General features: G+C 40.1%; 1 protein-coding gene and 1 pseudogene across 1 annotated transcript in view; one reads left to right on the top strand and one right to left on the bottom strand.

Moving 5' to 3' along the window:
* CCDC192 (coiled-coil domain containing 192) overlaps positions 1-20458 on the bottom strand; it is a 219729-nt gene that overhangs the window by 46055 nt on the left and 153216 nt on the right.
* LOC137220790 (rRNA methyltransferase 2, mitochondrial pseudogene) lies at positions 3436-4611 on the top strand (annotated as a pseudogene).

The raw sequence follows: 20458 nt of genomic DNA, 5'->3' as shown, positions 1-20458 counted from the left end.
TGAGCTAGGAAAAAGTATATGATGCAAGTGTGAGGTTGGATAAATAAGTGACGTACCTAAGAAGGTGAGAATCGCGCAATCTGGAGCACTAGTAGGAGGATAGAACCTTGAATGAGAGGAGGGACACTCTCTCCACTGGTAACAGAAGGCAATCAGAAGAGCACAGGTGACCACATGAAGCAAGAATTAAATTCCGTCAGTAGTGGAAAGGCGAGAGTCTCCATTTGATGACCCGCGTATTCTCAGTGAGTTACAGGTGAGGTCATCAGCTGGGTGTAAGTGTGGAAGAGGAGAGGGAAATTTGAGAAGAGACAGGAGGGTACAAAACAGTTGTCTAGGAGAGGGAGAAAGCAACTTACCAGAAAAAAAATCACAGCTGTTCTGCTGGGAAAAGTTTCATGCTCATCTGAGGTCTGTAGTCATACAAACCAATCAGGCAGGTTTTGTTATTTTGTCAGCAGATATGAAGAACAGAGATAGAGGGTTTCTATCAGATATTTTGTCAGGCAAGTGATGGAGAGAGGGAATATGAGTAGGTAAAAGGAGGTTTTAAGAAATAAATCTACAAAGGTATGTTGAGGCCAGTTCATGGAGAACTCTGAATGTCAGGCTAAAATATATGACCTTTATTTCGCAGACAATGAGAAGCCATTAAAGTATTTTTCACTATGAAAGTGACATTACCAAAACTATATTCTTGCATAATTAACCTGCCTTTAATGTAAGGCAGTGAGATGGTTACAGAATAAAACCAACAAGAATATTTGTGAAGGACCAGAGGTTAGATAATCAAGACCTAAATGAAAGTAAGCAACAGTTGACTTGAACCAGACCACTGAAAGTTGAATTCCTAAGAGATCTTGGTATCTTTTGGAACTAAACCAACTTGATGGGATTATCAGGTTACAGGGGAGAGAATCCTACAAGCTGGACAGGGATTAGGCAGGATATTACTTAAAGCAGCTGGCAACAGCTGTACATCAAGAGACATACTGATTAATCACAGAATGGGTGAGAACTTAAGAGTCACCTTGAGTATTGGAACCAAATAAATAATCATTAAACTGTTGGTCATTGATAGGGCCAGTGGAGGTCAGGAAGAGTTCAGGAAGTGGTATGCATGATGCGTGGAGTCAGAAGGCATAGACTACAGCCAACACAAGGATGCCGGGTGCTGGCCCAAAGTGCTAAGTAGGGCAGGGAGGCCAGCCAGTTTAGAGAGTAGAATAGAAAGGACTTTGGATCTAATGTTCAGTTTAGTTTTTCAGGATTGGCCAGCTTAATGATAATGCTTGGATCTGAACCCTGAGTCCTAGATTTTATGCCATCTAAATATATGTATTTACCATAGTATGAGTTGAAATGGTGAAGTGAAAAGTCATAAAATAATATAGTTGGAGATAAATAAATATCAGCTTGTTACAATACAGTGTAGAAGAATTAGTAATGCTTTAAATCAATCCTAGGATTTGATAATCTCCTTCTACCAGGGAGCCAGCATCTGTGCTAGTGGTCCTACAGATATTACTGGCAATCTCTTCCCTGGTAAATCTGCCAGGGTGGCTTTAAATTTTTAATTTTATAAGCAAACTTTCTCCAATGTGTAGGAGTTCATAACCATATTAGGCAACAGAACACTAGGACAGAATTCCATTAAATTTTATTTAATGTCCATCCATCCAACATTTCATGACCATTAAGTATCAGGCACTGTGCTAGGCTGTGGATACAAAGAAAAAGTAAGATGCCATCTCTGTTTCTCTTCAAGGAAACTCTAGATCTGTTAGTAAAGAAAGATAAAGAGATATTTATATAATAGATGTTATGACTGAGGTATGCATAAGATTCATGGAAAGGCTAGTGAGTGGTTGGGGAGATGGTAGTGGTCATGGAAGTGGTTGCAAAAGACTTTCTGAAGAAGGATCAGAAGACACGAAGGGGACAGGGCTGGGAGAGAGGTAAAGGGTTAAGGCATCTTACAAAGAGGAAATAGCTGGTGCAAAGCCTTCACGAACCAAGCAGAGTGGCACTTTGGGGAAAATTTCTAGTAGTTGCACATGGCTGTAACACTTCAATTAGCCCTGAGTGGATGGTGGTGGCCAGAGTCGGACCCCCAGCCACACTGCCCAGCTAAGCCAAGAGTTTCATGGAAGCGGCATTGAAAATCTAATTTAAAAGAGCCATGGCGAGAAGAAGTTGCTGCTGCAGGTGGCCTGGCTTTAGGAAGACCAGTTCTGGAGGCTGGGGAGTCCAAGATGAAAAGTGCCAGCTAATTCAGTTCCTGTATAAACTCCATGAAGCCAGACATTTTGGACTGCTTTTTACTACTGAAATCCACAGATCTAGATTAGTTCCTGGTTCATAATTTTCAGAAGGACTGGAGAAGAGCAGAGATGAGAATGACTTTCAGAATTACAACAGCTTGGAAATCTTGAACAGAAGCCAGTCTGACAGGTAGAAAGTTTTGCTTTTACCATTTGGTTTAGGATTCTATCTGTTTGTTTTTTATTTTTCCTTTTTTTTCTTCCTTTTCTTCTGAGCCATGTGACTGACAGGGTCTTTGTGCTCAGGCCGGGTGTCAGGCCTGAGCCTCCGAGGTGGGAGAGCTGAGTTCAGGACACTGGACCACCAGAGACCTACCAGCTCCATGTAATATCAACTGGCAAGAGCTCTCCCAGAGATCACCGTGTCAACACTAAGACCCAGCTCCACCCAAAGGCAACCAAGCTCCAGTGCTGGACGCCCCATACCAAACAACTAGCAAGACAGGAACACAACCCCACCCATTAGCAGAGAGGCTGCCTAAAATCACAGTAAGTTCACAGATGCCCCAAAACACACCACCATACGTGGCCCTGCCCACCAGAAGGATAAGATCCAGGCCCACCCACCAGAACACAGGCACTAGTCCCCTCCACCAGGAAGCCTACACAAGCCACTGAACCAACCTCACTCACTAGGGGCAGGCACAAAAAACAATGGGAACTACGAACCTGCAGCCTGTGAGAAGGAGACCCCAAACACAGTAAGTTAAGCAAAATGAGAAGACAGAGAAATGCGCAGCAGATGAAGGAGCAAGGTAAAAACCCACCAGACCAAACAAATGAAGAGGAAATAGGCAGTCTACCTGAAAAAGAATTCAGAGTAATGATAGTAAAGATGATCCAAAATCTTGGAAATAGAATGTAGAAAATACAAGAAATGTTTAACAAGGACCTAGAAAAACTAAACAGCAAACAAACAATGATGAACAACACAATAAATGAAATTAAAAATTCTCTGGAAGGAATCAATAGCAGAATGACTGAGGCAGAAGAGCGGAGAAGGGACCTGGAAGATAAAATAGTGGAAATAACTACCTCAGAGAAGAATAAAGAAAAAAGAATGAAAAGAATTGAGGTAGGTGGTGGTGGCAGCTGGAGCAGGTCAGCATTCATGGCCAGGTCCTTGAAGCTGGTGTAGTCTTCCTTTCAGCGTCAAAGGTTCCACACTGGTAGGAGTTGCTTCAAGGGCCGGACCAGCGCTGAGCACCTGTGGCTGATGCGGCATTTGAGGGACCCGTTTGTGAAGGCTGCGAAGGTGGAGAGTTACAGGTGTCGAAGTGCCTTCAAACTCCTGGAGGTGAACGAGAGGCACCGGATTCTGTGGCCTGGCCTCTGGGTGTTAGACTGTGGTGTCGCTCCTGGCGCGTGGAGCCAGGTGGCAGTGCACAGTGTCAACGCTGCAGGCACAGATCCCAGTGCTCCTGTTGGCTTTGTGCTTGGGGTAGATCTCCTTCACATATTCCCCCAGAAGGAGCAACTTTTCTGTGCCCTGCTGATGTGACTGACCCAAGAACCTTCCAGAGAATCTGAGAAGTGCTACCTGCTGGGAGAGCAGATGTGATTCTGAGTGACATGGCACCCAACGCCACAGGGATCCGGGGCCTCGACCATGACAGGCTCATCAGCTTTTGCTTGTCCCTTCTGGACATGGGTCCAGAAGTCCTGCACCCAGGGGGAACATTCCTGTGAAAAACCTGGGCTGGAAGTCAAAGCCATCGGTTACAGAAGAGACTGACAGAGGAATTCCAGAAAACAAGGACTGTAAAACCTGAAGCCAGCAGGAAAGAATCATCAGAGGTGTACCTCTTGGCCACACAGTACCGAAGAGGGAAGGGGGAAGGTCTGTGAAGGAATGAGAGTTTCTTCTGCTGTTTCTGGTTCTTTTTCACTGCAAATGTAGCTTGAGCCCTTTCCTGAAGTGTGGCTGGGGAGATCCGAGCTTGATCTGGGATGCAGTGGGCAGGACAAAAGGGGGACCTTTTCTTAAAGCCCAAAAGATATGACAAAACAATTCAGAGTCTAAGACATATGATAAAAAAGTCTCTATACCATGATTCGTGAGGAGGAAGAGATAGGCAAAGATTAAAGGATGAAAAGGCAGACTGAGGGAAGGATAAAAACATTGGGAGTCAGGCTTCCCTGGTGGCGCAGTGGTTGAGAGTCCACCTGCCGATGCAGGGGACACGGGTTCGTGCCCCGGTCCGGGAAGATCCCACATGCCATGGAGCGGCTAGGCCCGTGAGCTATGGCTGCTGAGCCTGTGTGTCCAGAGCCTGTGCTCCGCAACGGGAGATGCCACAACAGTGAGAGGCCCACGTACTGCAACAGAAACAAAACAAACAGACAAACAAAATACTGGGAGAAGAGAAACATACACATGGACACCTTTATGTAACTTTCTCTTCATACCCACGTTAGTATGTTACAGAGAAACAGGCTGCCACCCTTGCTCCGAAACAACCCACAGGTTTCCAGGTGTTATTTTGGGTTTACTGTGTATTGTAGAAAAAATCTGAAGTTTCAGTCTGGGTATTTTTATCCATCTCTCTGGCGAATGATCTGGAAATACATCCATTCTTCAAGCAGTGAGAGTTCTCAGAACAATTAGGGAAGACATTTGGTATGAATTATGCATGGGGTGGGTGTGCTTTGTTTTTTCAATGGAATTGTTGCTGTAATACTCCAGCCTCCAAAGACTTAAAGGTAAGTGCCAAAGCAAGCAGAGAAGTGGTGTGTTCATTTATTTCCTTTTACTCATACAGGAACTCGATGCAACTTTATAAAACAATATAAGCCATATTATTTTATGGTATTTCCATGTTTTTAAGTTCGTCTTTTGAAAAATTAATTTCTTCAAAACCATTTCCTGGAGGTGTGCTCATCTCTTAAGAAGAGTTTATTGATTGTAATGATGATTAAATGTGTAGACTGAAATAAAACGCAAAAAAAAAAAAAAAAAAGAATTGAGGCAGTCTCAGAGATCTCTGGGAAACATTAAATGCACCAACATTCGAATTATAGGGTCCCAGAAGAAGAGAAAAAGAAACGGTTGAGAAAATATTTGAAGAGATTATAGTTGAAAATTTCCCTAACATGGGAAAGGAAACAGTCAATCAAGTCCAGGAAATGCAGAGAGTCCCATGCAGGATAAATCCAAGGAGAAACATGCCAAGACACATATTAATCAAACTATCAAAAATTAAATACAAAGAAAAAATATTAAAAGCAGCAAGGGAAAAGCAACAAATAACATACAAGGGAATCCCCATAAGGTTAACAGCTGATCTTTCAGCAGAAACTCTGCAAGCCAGAAGGGAGTGGCATAACATATTTAAAGAGATGAAAGGGAAAAAACGACAACCAAGATTACTCTACCCAGCAAGGATCTCATTCAGATGCGATGGAGAAATTAAAACCTTTCCAGAGAAGCAAAAGTTAAAGAATTCAACACCACCAAACCATTTTTACAACAAATGTTAAAGGAAGTTCTCTAGACAGGAGACAAAAGAAGGAAAAGACTTACAAAAACAAACACAAAACAATTAAGAAAATGGTAATAGGAACATACATATCGATAATTATGTTAAATGTAAATGGATTAAATACTCTAACCAAAAGACACAGACTGGCTGAATGAGTACAAAAACAAGACCCATATATATGCTGCCTACAAGAGACCCACTTCACACCTAGGGACAGATATAGACTGAAAGTGAAGGGATGGAAAAAGATATTCCATGCAAATGGAAATCAAAAGAAAGCTGGAGTAGCAATTCTCATATCAGACAAAATAGACTTTAAAATAAAAATTATTATGAGAGACAAAGAAGGACACTATATAACGATCAAGGGATCAATCCAAGAAGAAGATGTAACAATTGTAAATATTTGTGCACCCAACATAGGAGCACCTCACTACATAATGCAAATGTTAACAGCCATAAAAGGGGAAATTGACAGTAGTACAATAATAGTAGGAGAGTTTAAAACCCCACTTTCACCAAGGGACAGATCATCCACAATGAAAATAAATAGGGAAACAGAAACTTTAAATGACACATTAGACCAGAAGGAATTAATTGATATTTATAGGACATTCCATAAAAAACAACAGAATACACTTTCTTCTCAAGTGATCATGGAACATTCTCCAGGATAGATCATACCTTGGGTTACAAATCAAGCCTTGGTAAATTTAAGAAAATTGAAATTGTATCAAGTATCTTTTCCAACCACAATGATATGAGACTAGATATCAATTACAGGAAAAAAAACCTGTAAAAAATACAAACACATGGAGGCTAAACAATATGATACTAAGTAACCAAGAGATCACTGAAGAAATCAAAGAGGAAATCAAAAAATACCTAGAAACAAATGACAATGAAAACATGATGACCCAAAACCTATGGAGGCAGCAAAACATCTCTAAGAGGGATGTTTATAGTAATAAAATCCTCAAGATTTTTAGAAACCTCAAGAAACAAGAAAAATCTCAAATAAACAACCTAACCTTACACCTAAAGCAATTAGAGAAAGAAGAATCACCAAAAAAACCCAAAACAAACAAACAAAGTTAGCAGAAGGAAGGAAATCATAAAGATCAGATCAGAAATAAATGAAAAAGAAATTAAGGAAACAATAGCAAAGATCAATAAAATTAAAAGCTGGTTCTTTGAGAAGATAAGCGAAATCATAAACCATTAGCCAGACTCATCAAAAAAAAAGGAAGAAGACTCAGATCAGCAGACTTAGAAATGAAAAAGGAGAAATAACAACTGAAACTGCAGAAATACAAATGATCATGAGAGATTACTACAAGCAACTATATGCCAATAAAATGGACAATCTGGAAGAAATGGAAAAATTCTTAGAAAAATACAAGATTCCAAGACTGAACCAGGAAGAAATAGAAACTATGAACAGACCAATCACAAGCACTGAAATTGAAACTGTGATTAAAAATCTTCCAACAAACAAAAGCCCAGGACCAGATGGCTTCATAGGTGAATTCTATCAAACATTTAGAGAAGAGATAACACCTATCCTTATCAAACTCTTCCAAAATATAGCAGAGGGAGGAACACTCCCAAGCTCATTCTATGAGGCCACCATCACCCCGATACCAAAACCTGATGAAGATGTTACAAAAAGAGAAAACTACAGGCCAGTGTCAATGATGAACATAGATGAGAAAATCCTCAACAAAATACTAGCAAACAGAATCCAACAGCACATTGAAAGGATCATACACCATTATCAAGTAGTGTTTATCCCAGGAATGCAAGTATTCTTCAATATATGCAAATCAATCTATTTGATAAACCATATTAACAAACTGAAGGAGAAAAACCATATGATCATCTCAATCGATGCAGAAAAAGCTTTCGACAAAATTCAACACCGATTTATGAAAAAAACCCTCCAGAAAGTAGGCATACAAGGAATTTACCTCAACATAATAAAGGCCATATATGTCAGACCCACAGCCAACATCATTCTCAGTGGTGAAAAACTGAAACCATTTCCACTAAGATCAGGAACAACACAGGGTTGCCCACTCTCACCACTATTATTCAACATAGCTTTGGAAGTTTTAGTCATGGCAATCAGAGAAGAAAAAGAAATTAAAGGAGTCCAAATCGGAAAAGAAGATGTAAAACTTTCACTGTCTGCAGATGACATAATACTATACATTGAGAATCCTAAAGATGCCACCAGAAAACTAATAAAGCTAATCAATGAATTTGGTAAAGTAGCAGGATACAAAATTAATGCACAGAAATCTCTTGCATTCCTATATACTAATGATGAAAAATCTGAAAGAGAAATTAAGGAAACTCTCCCATTTACCATTGCAACAAAAAGAATAAAATATCTAGGAATAAACCTACCTAAGGAGACAGAAGACCTGTATGCAGAAAACTATAAAACACTGATGAAAGAAATTAAAGACAGGACAAACAGATGGAGAGATATACCATGTTCTTGGATTGGAAGAATCAACATTGTGAAAATAACTATACTATCCAAAGCAGTCTACAGATTCAATGCAATCCCTATCAAACTACCAAAGGCATTCTTCACAGAACTAAAACAAAAAATTTCACAATTTGTATGGAAATACAAAAGACCCTGGATAGCCAAAGCAATCTTGAGAAAGAAAAACGGAGCTGGAGGAATCAGGATCCCTGACTTCAGACTCTACTACAAAGCTACAGTAATCAAGACAGTATGGTACTGGCACAAAAACAGAAATATAGATCAATGGAACAAGATAGAAAGCCCAGAGATAAACGCACGCACATATGGTCACCTTAGCTTTGATAAAGGAAGCAAAAATATACAATGGAGAGAAGACAGCCTCTTCATTAAGTGGTGCAGGGAAAACTGGACAGTTACATGTAAAAAAATGAAATTAGAACACTCCATAGCACCATACACAAAAATAAACTCAAAATGGATTAAAGCCCTAAATGTTAGGCTGGATATTATAAAACTCTTAGAGGAAACCATAGGCAGAACACTCTTTGACATAAATTACAGCAAGATCCTTTTTGACCCACCTCCTAGAGAAATGGAAATTAAAAAACAATTAACAAATGGGACCTAATGAAACTTAAAAGCTTTTGCACAGCAAAGGAAACCATAAATAAGATGAAAAGGCCCCCCCAGAATGGGAGAAAATATTTGCAAATGAAGCAACTGGCAAAGGATTAATCTCCAAAATTTACAAGCAGCTCATGCAGTTCAGTATCAAAAAAAGAAACAACCCAATCCAAAAATGGGCAGAAGACCTAAATAGACATTTCTCAAAGAAGATACACAGATTGCCAGCAAACACATGAAAGGATGCTCAACATCACTAATCATTAGAGAAATTCAAATCAAAACTACAATGAGGTATTACCTCATACTGGTCAGAATGACCATCATCAAAAAATCTACAAACAATAATTGCTGCAGAAGTTGTGGAGAAAAGGGAACCCTCTTGCACTGTTGGTAGGAATATAAATTGTTACAGCCACTATGCAGAACAGTATGGAGGTTCCTTAAAAAACTAAAATTAGAACTACCATATGACCCAGCAATCCCACTACTGTGCATATGTCCTGAGAAAACTATAATTCAAAAAGAGACATGTATCACAATGTTCATTGCAGCACTATTTACAATAGCCTGGACATGGAAGCAACCTAAATGTCCATCAATGGATGAATGTGTAAAGCAGATGTGACACATATGTACAATGGAATATTACTCAGCCATAAAAAGAAACAAAATTGACTTATTTGTAGTGAGGTAGATGGACCTAGAGTCTGTCATCGAGTGGAATAAGTCAGAAAGAGAAAAACAAATACCGTATACTAACACATATATATGGAATCTAAAAAAAGAAAATGGTTCTGATGAACCTAGGGGCAGGAGAGGAGTAAAGACACAGACATAGAGAATGGCCTTGAGGAGATGGGGAGGGGGAGGGGGAAGGGTAACCTGGGACGAAGTGAGAGAGTGGCATGGACTTATATACACTACCAAATGTAAAATAGATTGTGGGAAGCAGCCGCATAGCACAGGGAGATCAGCTTGGTGCTTTGTGACCACCTAGAGGGGTGGGATAGGGAGGGTGGGAGGGAGACGCAAGAGGGAGGGGATGTGGGGATATATGTATACATATAGCTGATTCACTTTGTTATACAGCAGAAACTAACAAAATTGTAAAGCAGTTATACTCCAATAAAGATGCTAAAATAAATTTTCAGTTAGGTTTGGACTTCATCTGTTTCATGTGGATTTTATTTCTCTAGTGTAATCTTCATGTATTATGTTTTTTACCCTCCCTCGATTTGAAATTCAATCGATTTTTATTCTTGCTTAACTTTCATAAGCAATGTGCTTAACAGTAGATGCATGTAATAAATCAAGGAATAATATACATAAACTTTCACTAATGTAGAAAGACGTGTGAAATCAGTCATTTAAAAAGGATAAGAATATTAATTTATTGCCTTAAATTAAGCAAAAGGAAATGATGTAATTGAGGCAATAAAAAACTAGGTAGTCTTTTATTTTTCTTTGGGAATGTTTTTCAAGAAGGACCAAAGCCTTTTTATATAATATAAATTAGAGTGTTCATTAGCATGTGCTGATGGGGAAGGAAAAAAGAAAACCTTCAACCAGTTTTTGTTTTCTTAAGAATTTATTCTGAAGTGAATTTTTAGCATCTTGATACTGCTTTATTGGCAAAGAAATTAAGGTACTTTATTTTGTTTGCCAATATTCCCACATATACATCTTTGTTTAGAACCCACAGTTTCTGCTAAATAAATTAATTCCCTTTGGCTTTAGATCAAAGCAACCTCAAAAGGACATCTTTTCTCAAATTCAATTACTGACTCTTGGGACTTCCATGGAAAAGTTATGGTTATAAAAAAGGAAAGATCAGCCACTTGCATCTGAAGATGTTTATAGCATTAAGATAGATGGATTATACAAGGTCTGCTTCTAATAGTTTCTCTTCTGATGATACAATTTAAAAAGATAAGCACTGATTCTTACTTTCAGAGTAGTCAGCTCTGTATTTTCCTCATTGTCCCCTGACGTCCTCTTGGATTTGGGGTGTTAATTATATTCCACTAACCTTCACTTCTAAGATCCCAAGGCTCTTATCTGCTCAGATCCACAAATAACATCAATTAGGTAAATGTGGCCTTTCCACTCTCTCATGCAATCCTGTTTAACTATCAGTATCATGATATTACATCTAGGATTCTGTAGCATGGTCCTGGTTTCAAATATTTTTGAGTATGGATGTAAATTTATATGTTAGAACTCAGGCAGCGTTTTGATTTTTAGTTCTAATAATATAATCACTATAAATATATGAGACATTAAAACTTTGAAATGAAAAGTGCATTTTAAAAGAGTTCTCGGGCTTCCCTGGTGGCGCAGTGGTTGAGGGTCCGCCTGTGGATGCAGGGGACACGGGTTCGTGCCCCCATCCCGGAAGATCCCACATGCCGCGGAGCGGCTGGGCCCGTGAGCCATGGCCGCTGGGCCTGCGCATCTGGAGCCTGTGCTCCACAACGGGAGAGGCCACAACAGTGAGAGGCCCGCGTACCGCAAAAAAAAAAAAAAAGAAAAGAAAAGAAAAGAAGAGTTCTCATTTTAAAACTGCAGGTAATCTTTTAAAAACAGTTATATATGAATTAATTAACATTATATATTACTATAAATGAAAGTGAATAGTGTCTGGTGGTGGCATACATTACAAAAAGTAAAAACATATTGAAACTACCTTTTGTCAGAAATTTACTTAGCAACATGGCATAAGATGAGAGCTCTTGGCACTCATCTTGAATTAGAAAAACCTATTCACCCTAAAGAGCTATCAAAATTGTTACTCTGGTCAACTGGGATAAGGGCCTGGAAGGGATGATTTGTTAAACAGTTGAGGTCAGAATCCTGTCATAGACAGTTCAGTGTGATAAAAATTTTGCCTTTCAATTATTTTTTAAATTTAGGAGCTTTTAAGATTTAAGGTAATATTATGATTCTATAGAACTAAATAAGTTTTATCCTACTGACCTGAGTCTTTTAATGCTTGTTCTGCCTTTGAGGACTCATAAGAATTCTTGTTTTCATCTATGCATGAAGCATATGGGTATCTCTGCACCATCTCTTTTGCATCCTTTTATTTCTTTGACCTCAGAGATTCACTTTTTGGAGTTATAAATGATCACTTTATGAGAATACAATTTCTGTTTGTGGCCGAGGGCTCCTCTCTTCTTTGTTTGACAAGTTCTATACAAAATTCCCTGGAATAGGAGCAGGGTTCCTTCTTTATTCACTAGAAATGACCCAGGAAAAAAGGGGCCTTTGGACGATGTCTAGACTGTCTATCTTTGCAGAACAGATGTTCTAACAGTATGCCCAGGTTGAAATGACAGCGTGTCATGGCAGGACTTCAGGTCTTACTGGAAAATCACAGCAACATTCTCAATGATAATTTCTGGGATTAAGGAAAGCATGTGCAGAAGAGCAATAATGTTTTCAGATCTTGCAGGCACTGATTATTATGCCAGCATGATTAACACACCTCCTGGATCCAATGCATATTAAGCAAATCAGGAATAATGCTGTGCCTCTTACATTAGCTCTTTATTTCTTCTTAGTTCTATGTTCTTTGTCCAGTATTAAATTGTGGCTTTATTTAATTGAAAAAAAATTAAAGGCATGGTAGGGTAATCTAGTCAAAGGCAGTATATCTTTAAAAACAAATATTCTTCCAGACTACTACACTGCACATATGTATCTAATATATACACAAGAGTATAAATTGAACCCAATCCCACTGGCCAGAAAGAAATCCTGTGTCTTCAGAGAGAAGTTTTCCACTCTCCAGGACAATCTGGTCCTAGGCATCCTTTCTAAATTTGATTTGATGAGCTCAAGCCCCCCACAAGTATCCACTCATTCCTCCAAATTTATGCATATGACCAGTGTATCTAGCTTCTAACTTCAACCTCCTATCAGGAAACACTGAGTCATTAAATAAAATAACATTGTGGTTTCTGGGGAATACAGGAGAGAACATCGTTCCCTTTTTGTACTTTGGCACCAAGAGGTTGGTATCAGGAATGGCTGCACCAGTATCTACAGCTGACTGACAGTTGTTTGCAACCTCAAACTCTCCAGTTTATCTTCTGTTGACAAATCTCCATCTGCTGTGTGTGACAAAGGAGTGCTATTTCTCTACACATTTCTTAGAAGGAAACATCTTCCTTCTCGCCTCTGGTCTGGGTTTTTTAGCAGTATTTCCAAATAGCACATGCTCTTCTGGTGATCATAGCACTTGCCACCGTTAAGTAAGAAACCTTTGAAATTGATCAAGCTCCAATTCCCATGTACCTTGTCTGACATTTAGCTGGTGCTTGCCCTTTCATCCAAACTCTCTGGATACAGAAGCCAGGAGACTTTAAAAAAATAAAAAATAAAAAAAACTATTCCTAAGGGATGGACAGAAGGAAGGGAGCACCATTTCCTGATAACAGTATAATTCCAAAATTAGTCTTACAAACAAAGGAGGGAGGGGACCCTGACATCATTGAATTCCCACAGCTGATATAGCTAGCAAATACTGGACCTCAACCAAAAATTTCAGAATGGATCTTCTTACCCTTTGCTAATTATAAAATAAATAGATTTCCAGACTTTTTGCAAAGAAAGGGCTTAAATATGCACTTTGAAAATGATAGGGAGAGAAAGAAGAGAAATTTTTTACTTTCCTCACAAGATAAAACTGATCTTCATCGCATGGCCGTATTCTTCAAGTTTATGAGCTTTAACTAAAATAGATTAAAGGGGACAGTGAAAAGTATTTGGGGTTTTTTTTGGCTTCTGTCCAGAAACTTCTCCCATCTTCTTTTATCTGATAGTGCCCCCTAGCCCTTGACCTCTGGCACATGACCCAGGTGTGATAAAATCCCATTGCCCTGGCCATAGCAGTTGATCCAAGGGCGATGCAAGTAGAGTCAGTCAAACGGCTTCTTTGAGATTTCTGTATAGATTCTGTAAGAAGTTCTGTTCCCTTTAGTTGGGTACAAATTAAGGTTCTTTGGTTGCAAGTATTATAAGCCAATGCAGACTACTTTAAGCAAAAAGAGAGTTTATTGTAAGGATATGAGAAAGCTCTCAGTGATGAAGGAAAGATTAACAGCCTGACCTCGTGGAGTCAGCCTCTAGAATACGGGTATCAAAATAGACAATTTCTTCAGGCGGCAGGGCCCAACCTTCGGAATGAATTAGCTCTAGCTTTTTTCTACCCTCCCTCATTCAACTCAGCTCAAGATTCAAGTTCCAGAAAAAAAGCAAGTGTGATTGGCTCAGCTAGTCACAAGCCTTTTCCTAGGTTAAGTAGGAAAGGGACACTGATTGACAGTCCCCCTGGACTGCAGAGAGCAGGAGAGGCATAGTTCCCCAAAGGAAAACCATGTTTCTGTTACTAAAAGAAGGGGGAAGTAGTTCTGAGCAGGCAGAAACTGATGTTCACCAAAGATTGATAAGCCAGGGCAGCCAGGGGACCTTTCCTGATCTGTGCCTGCAATAGCTCAAATGGGGCCAATAGGCAAAGAAGAGCCAAATGAACAGTCCAGAAACCCTGCTCGGCCTCACTGCCAGCCTTAGCAGCTCAGACATTTCTGTTTAAACCAGTTTCATTTTGGTTTCTGTCACTTGCAACCAACAAAGTCCTGAGTGACGACTAGTTTTTATGTGAGTTATTTTTAGGCCTAGAGGCCTCTGGAATGTCCTTTTGAAATTAAGAACCACCCTCAATTTGTACATAATTGAATAAGTAACATTTCTTGGGATCTCCTTGCAATAAGTCCCTAAGTTTTTCAGGGACTCCTGGAGGAGTTGTTTATCCTTGAGGGAACTTCTGAAATCAGTGAGAAGACTTTGCCTTTGGGGTTCTATTCCAGGAAACAGCTCTATTTCAGGAAGACTTCAGTGGACAAAGGAAGAGGCAACCTGATGTGTAATCTCTGAATAAGACTAGGGATTATAAAGATAAATATAAACTATTTCTATGAGGTAAATACTAAAACTCCTTAGGAACTTGTTATACTTAAAAAGCACACCTTGAAGTTATTATTCCTACATTCTCTCATTTTTCCTAAGTTTAATTTCTGGTGTTTATTGGCCTAAATATAAAATATCCCACTGTGGAACAGTTTCTGTATCTAAGGATTCAGTAGGAGTGCCTAAAAGAAAACTCTTTTCTGCAAATGTAAGGATAATTATGTGGGTGGGAAAATCTCCACCTTTTGTTTCCCTGAGTTCTTGTCACTTTCCATCAAGGCAGTAACACAGTTGGCAGCAATAGGAAAGTGCAGGCTGCCTGTTTGTGCTTTGATCAAATGTCACACTGAGCTTCACGCAATCTGATGCCATGGGTGGTGAGCAGTGTTTTTGACAAAGTCCCAGCAGTTGAAACAGTGAGATCCCAGGGCCCTCCTTGTTACTTTCTTAGAAAACTCTAGGTAGACAGGTTAAAAAAAAAAAAAAATCTGTGTTCAATGGCAAAAGAAGGTTGTACGCAGAACTATTGGTCAAGAAATTGGTTCCTACTTTGAGGAATAGCAGCCTTTCCAAGAGCTGTGCTGAGAGACAGTAGGAGAGGATGGCATTGTTTAAAAGACTAGACACACATGGACAACTATTCAAGACTAGCCTTACTCCAATAAATATTAACATGACCGCTCTCTAAAAGCTTGGAATTCTACCAAGGGAAGATTTTATTTAGGCCCAAAGCATTCTCATTAAAATACACTTGACAGGGTGTTACATCTTTGTGAGGATTATTTTAATCACTGTTTTTTTTTTTTTCTAACTGAGATAAAATTCACATAACATAAAATTCACCATGTTAACCATTTTAAAGTGTGCAATTCAGTGGTCTTACTGTATTGACAATGTCTGTGCAAGTGTTGCCACTATCTTATCCCAGAACATTTTTATCCCCCTCAAATCCGTGTTTTCTTAACATCTAGTTGCAGTAGTAGTTTTGATCCCAAGGAGGTTTGCAGGAGGAGAATAAAAAGAGGGAGAGAAGGTTTGGGCTGAGTGCCTGGGGATGGACATCATGATAAAAAGATACTCTTTAGAATGCTAGTTAGAGTTGGCTCTGGGGTTTTGGCAAAGAGGTATATCTCCTGACTTTCATAATTGTGTAGGACAGCAAGTATGATTCTTAAAATTAATGGGATAGTGTTTAAAAATAATTTTGTGTCACTGAAAAGTCAATCCTATTACAAGCCTCCCTCGAAAGTGTGTTTGGCTCTATTCAGACCATGAGCCCTGGGTAATGCCCAGGGATGTACCTGTACTACCTGGGAGAGTCTTCTTAATGAGAGTAAAACCAAGAGATGACTTAAAGTTGATACGGCTTTCAGTGGGACAATGGGAACTTGCCTGTGGGAATTAGATATATGTTATTTGATATACCAGCTGTGCATATTAAGAGAAAAGAACTAAAAGGAAAATAAAATCCAGAAGAGTGCATTCCTTTTAGTATGCTAGCTTGAAGTCTATAAACCAGGTCCCGGACGTTCTGGTCAAAGATACAAGCTTTCATCTTAGCAGGTGACTTGATGCTTATGTGCCAACAACAGGACTTAGTCACCAAGGTCCTTTACAAAGTAACTTTGTGCTCCAAAACCAAAGGGAGCAGAGATGGTTTTGAAATCTAACCGTAGGTTCCTGCCTACTAATGTTTACCAAAAGGTGGACTCAAGCTTTGAACGGGTATAATAGGCGTTTCACTGAATTCTGTGAGTGAATTAAACTGTGAGCACTTCAGATGCAGGTTGTGGAGATGAGGCAAGGAATATGCCCTGGGCTGTGATTATCTGTACAAAGTAAAATCAACAAACAAGGATAGGCTGTAAGTAAGTTTCCTGCAGTGCCAGTTTTATAATAAAGGTGTTTTGCTTTTTGTTTGAACTTGCCATTGACTAAAATCATTTATTTCCTTGGAGGTAATTTAAGTACATAGCCAACGAAATAGTTTTTCTGTGTTTACGTGTTAAAAAAATTTGGTAGCTCACTGTTTCATCAATTTGAACATGCTTAAAAGTATTCCTAGTATTCCAGGACATTCCTCTGATCAGAGGTTGAATGGCAACCTTATAAATAGTCTTACTTAGAAAATGAACCAAACAGGGAAAAATTGTGCACCTTTACATAAAAAGAAATTCTAATTTATTTGCATCCATCTCTTTAATCTGCTTGTTATAACTATAGGCACTGGTTTGTAACTATAGCAGAGAAGTAGCTTCATGTTAATCCAGATAGCATGTCAATTAGAATCAACACTTTTTCCCCTCCTGCATTTTCAATTGTTACAATAAGATCAGCTTTCAGAGTAGACGACCACGATGTCCCTTGATGGAGGCTGGAAGGGGTCTCCTTTCCCAAAGTGGTTCACTCTCCATCTACTGTGGGTTCAGAAGTTATACTGCTGGACATTTATTTGTTGGATCATGAAGATCTTTTGTTCATCAAGAAGAATCTACTTAAAAAGTGCAAATACACATGGATGGGTGACTCATTAAGCATTTTATTATATTTTAACTTGATTACCAGCTGAAAGTGGATCGGACATATTGATTTTGTGCCTCGCTCTTTCTTTCCTGCAATGGGCTATCCCTTCCTTTAAGGAAGTATTCTTCTCCCAGTCCAGCTCTGTGCTTCTGGGAGCCGCTATTCACAACATCCTCCTTTCCCCCTCTTATTTCCCTGTGCCCCTCCGCCTGGCGGCTGGTGCAGACCAGGCTTGTCCAACCATACTTCCCCACCCCTGGCTACAAAGATTGATTCATGGCCCTGGATGAGTACCCAACCCAAACCAGGACAGAGTATTTTCTTGTACTTTTTCTAACTGGAGCTGGTGGAAAAATGCTTTTTTTCCTCTCTGGAGGAGAGATAAGGAGGGCAGCCCTTAATTAATTGTGGCCATGTGTCCAGACTCTCCTGACATCCCACTTGAGGGAATGAAAGTCTCAATGCAGAGAGAAGCAGAGTGGAGAGACACAGGTGCCCTGATGGGATCTGAGACCCTGAATCTATGGGACTCTAAGGCTGATGGCATGCACTTTCTTAGTTTGTTTACACTTGTGCCAATACATCACCCTTTCTCCTTAAGCTATTATAACTGGGGGCATCTGCCATTCACAAACAGATGTCTAAAAACCAAAAACAAGCATTTTATAAAAGGACACAGGACTAACTGGGGAAGGAGTGGTGTTCTGGTCAAGGACTATGTGTGGGAGCTGGGTCAACCCTAATTGTCCAGCGGTTAAATGGGATTCATTGTGTGTTAAAGTTACCTACATCTTTTCAGACTTTACTTTCAAATCAATTGAGAGGTAGGGCAAGGTGACCAAAGTCTGAGAATGAGAGCTCATATTACTCTGGGGCCACAACGGCCTTGACAATCTCCTGGGTTATTGAATGCAGGGTGAGGCTGCGTGAGACCCATGGGAGAGTAAGACTGTGCAAATATTTGGTTTAAGACCTTCCTGCTGTATGTCAGTTCACTGACTCAGGTCCTCCACCAAATAAAAGAAGCAACACATGGGTTGAAAAGGGAGTCCCTGCTTTCATCCATAATTGACCTTGGAGTACTTGACTTTATTTAAATTTATATCTGTTCATAATACATTAGGGTTTTTGTTTTGTTTTGTTTTTTCCTGTACAGGTAGTTTTTTTCCCTTTTAAACAGAAATATAGAGAAAAAAATGGACAAAGAAGCAAAGGTGGGATTTAATGTTTTCTAACCTCCCTCCACAACCATTAGAGTCCTCGTGCCTCAGTACTATTTTAATTTTGACCCATCAAACTCTCAAAGGGACAAAATCATCATTAGATAGCAAATGATATTATTTTTGTCAAAAATGAGAGTAATGAGGGCTTCCCTGGTGGTGCAGTGGTTGAGGATCCGCCTGCTGATGCAGGGGACACGGGTTTGTGCCCCTGTCTGGGAGGATCCCGCATGCTGTGGAGCGGCTGGGCCCGTGGGCCATGGCCGCTGGGCCCGTGGGCCATGGCCGCTGGGCCTGCGCGTCTGGAGCCTGTGCTCCGCAACGGGAGAGATCACAGCAGTGAGAGGCCTGCGTACCGCGCAAAAAAAAAAAAAAAAAAGAGAGAGTAATGAGAAGTAGATACCTTGCAATAAAATCTTTTTTTCCACTAGATTCAAAATACAGTTGAGAAGTTGAAAGCTTCTCTCAGGTGAGCTGGAGAACTTTCTCCAATGTGCTGTACAATCATCATCAGCTTCTTCTTATGCAACCAATTTGAAATATGGCCATGATACCTTAGAATAAAGACCTTTAAATGCATAATATTCTCTATTGGATTTTATTTTTAGGTTTCAAGGTGGTGAAAGCAAATTAAACTGTCTTTATGTTGTTCTGTGGAAAGAGAAAAGGCTGCGTTTCAAAGTGATGGTGTTACATGCCATTTCAATCTCGGGGAAGTGCTATTCAAAATTGAAAATTAAAACCAAACTCATATTAAACAGTTTCCCATGTGGGCAGGATGCTGGGAGTGTCTCACTTTCTGCAGCCACCACGTCACCTACTTTCTCCTCCTCCACTATTTCCACCTTCCTCCTCTTTTTTCATAATTACTTATGAGTAATAAAGGAAGCAGGAGTAAGAACAATTGCATGTTCCTGGCTTTACAAGAGTGCTGCACATCAAAGGAAAACATTCATCCCAAGGAATCATAGTTTTGCAAGAGTTTCACCCGGCAGAACGAGGTTTGCTGTCGCTGCCGCAGAGCAGAGACATAGCCTCACTGCACCAGAGCTGCGCAGGCGCCCTGGGGTGATTGCCCAGGTTGCCACACATGTCTGTCCTGGGGCAAGGTAATAATCCACATCTCTAAGCCTGTGCTTATTCTTGTGGAATCCGTAAATGGACTTGCTTCGGAGGCTATTCTGAGAATTAAACGCACATGAAATACTGAGTAAAATGCCTGCCATGTAGTATTAAATGTGAACTCATATTATTGCTGATGATGACAGTCCGAGGGGTTTTCTCCCCCAGGTTGGTAATCATCTCTGAGAGAAAACTTTTTAAAAAATCCAAACCAGAGTGGCTATTAAATTTTTCTGAACCACCCAGATTTCATTCCCAACCAGGCTCCCCTGTTCGTTTCTAGCTCGTTAGCCTATCGTTAAAACACAAATTTCTTTCCTTCCCCATGCCCGTCTTAGTCAGTCTATTGGCCCGTCTACACTTTTAGACAAGCCCCTCTCCTTGCCCCACCTCAGAGCCCCATCCCTGGGGGCCTGAGTTCTCCTCCTTGGGCCCTGCTCTTCCCTCACGGCCACCCAGCAAGACACTTATCAGACCTGTTTCAGTCCCCTCTTCAGTCTCAGAGACTCTTCTTTAAGGAACCGCTTATTCATCCCCTGCCTCTCACACGGTGAAATCACACCCAGCTTGGAGTCAGGAGTTTGCGTGCTGTCTCTAATCATGCAGAATGGAGATCGGGCCAGACCAGCACACTGCCTGGCACTGTGGCCTTGCTTTCTGCTTTGTTGCCAGAAAAGCTATATGCAT

This window comes from Pseudorca crassidens, chromosome 3 (genome assembly GCF_039906515.1).
Source record: "Pseudorca crassidens isolate mPseCra1 chromosome 3, mPseCra1.hap1, whole genome shotgun sequence".
NCBI lineage: Eukaryota > Metazoa > Chordata > Mammalia > Artiodactyla > Delphinidae > Pseudorca > Pseudorca crassidens.
The sequence above is the reverse complement of the archived record's forward strand: the minus strand, read 5'-3'. Positions and strand labels throughout refer to the sequence as shown.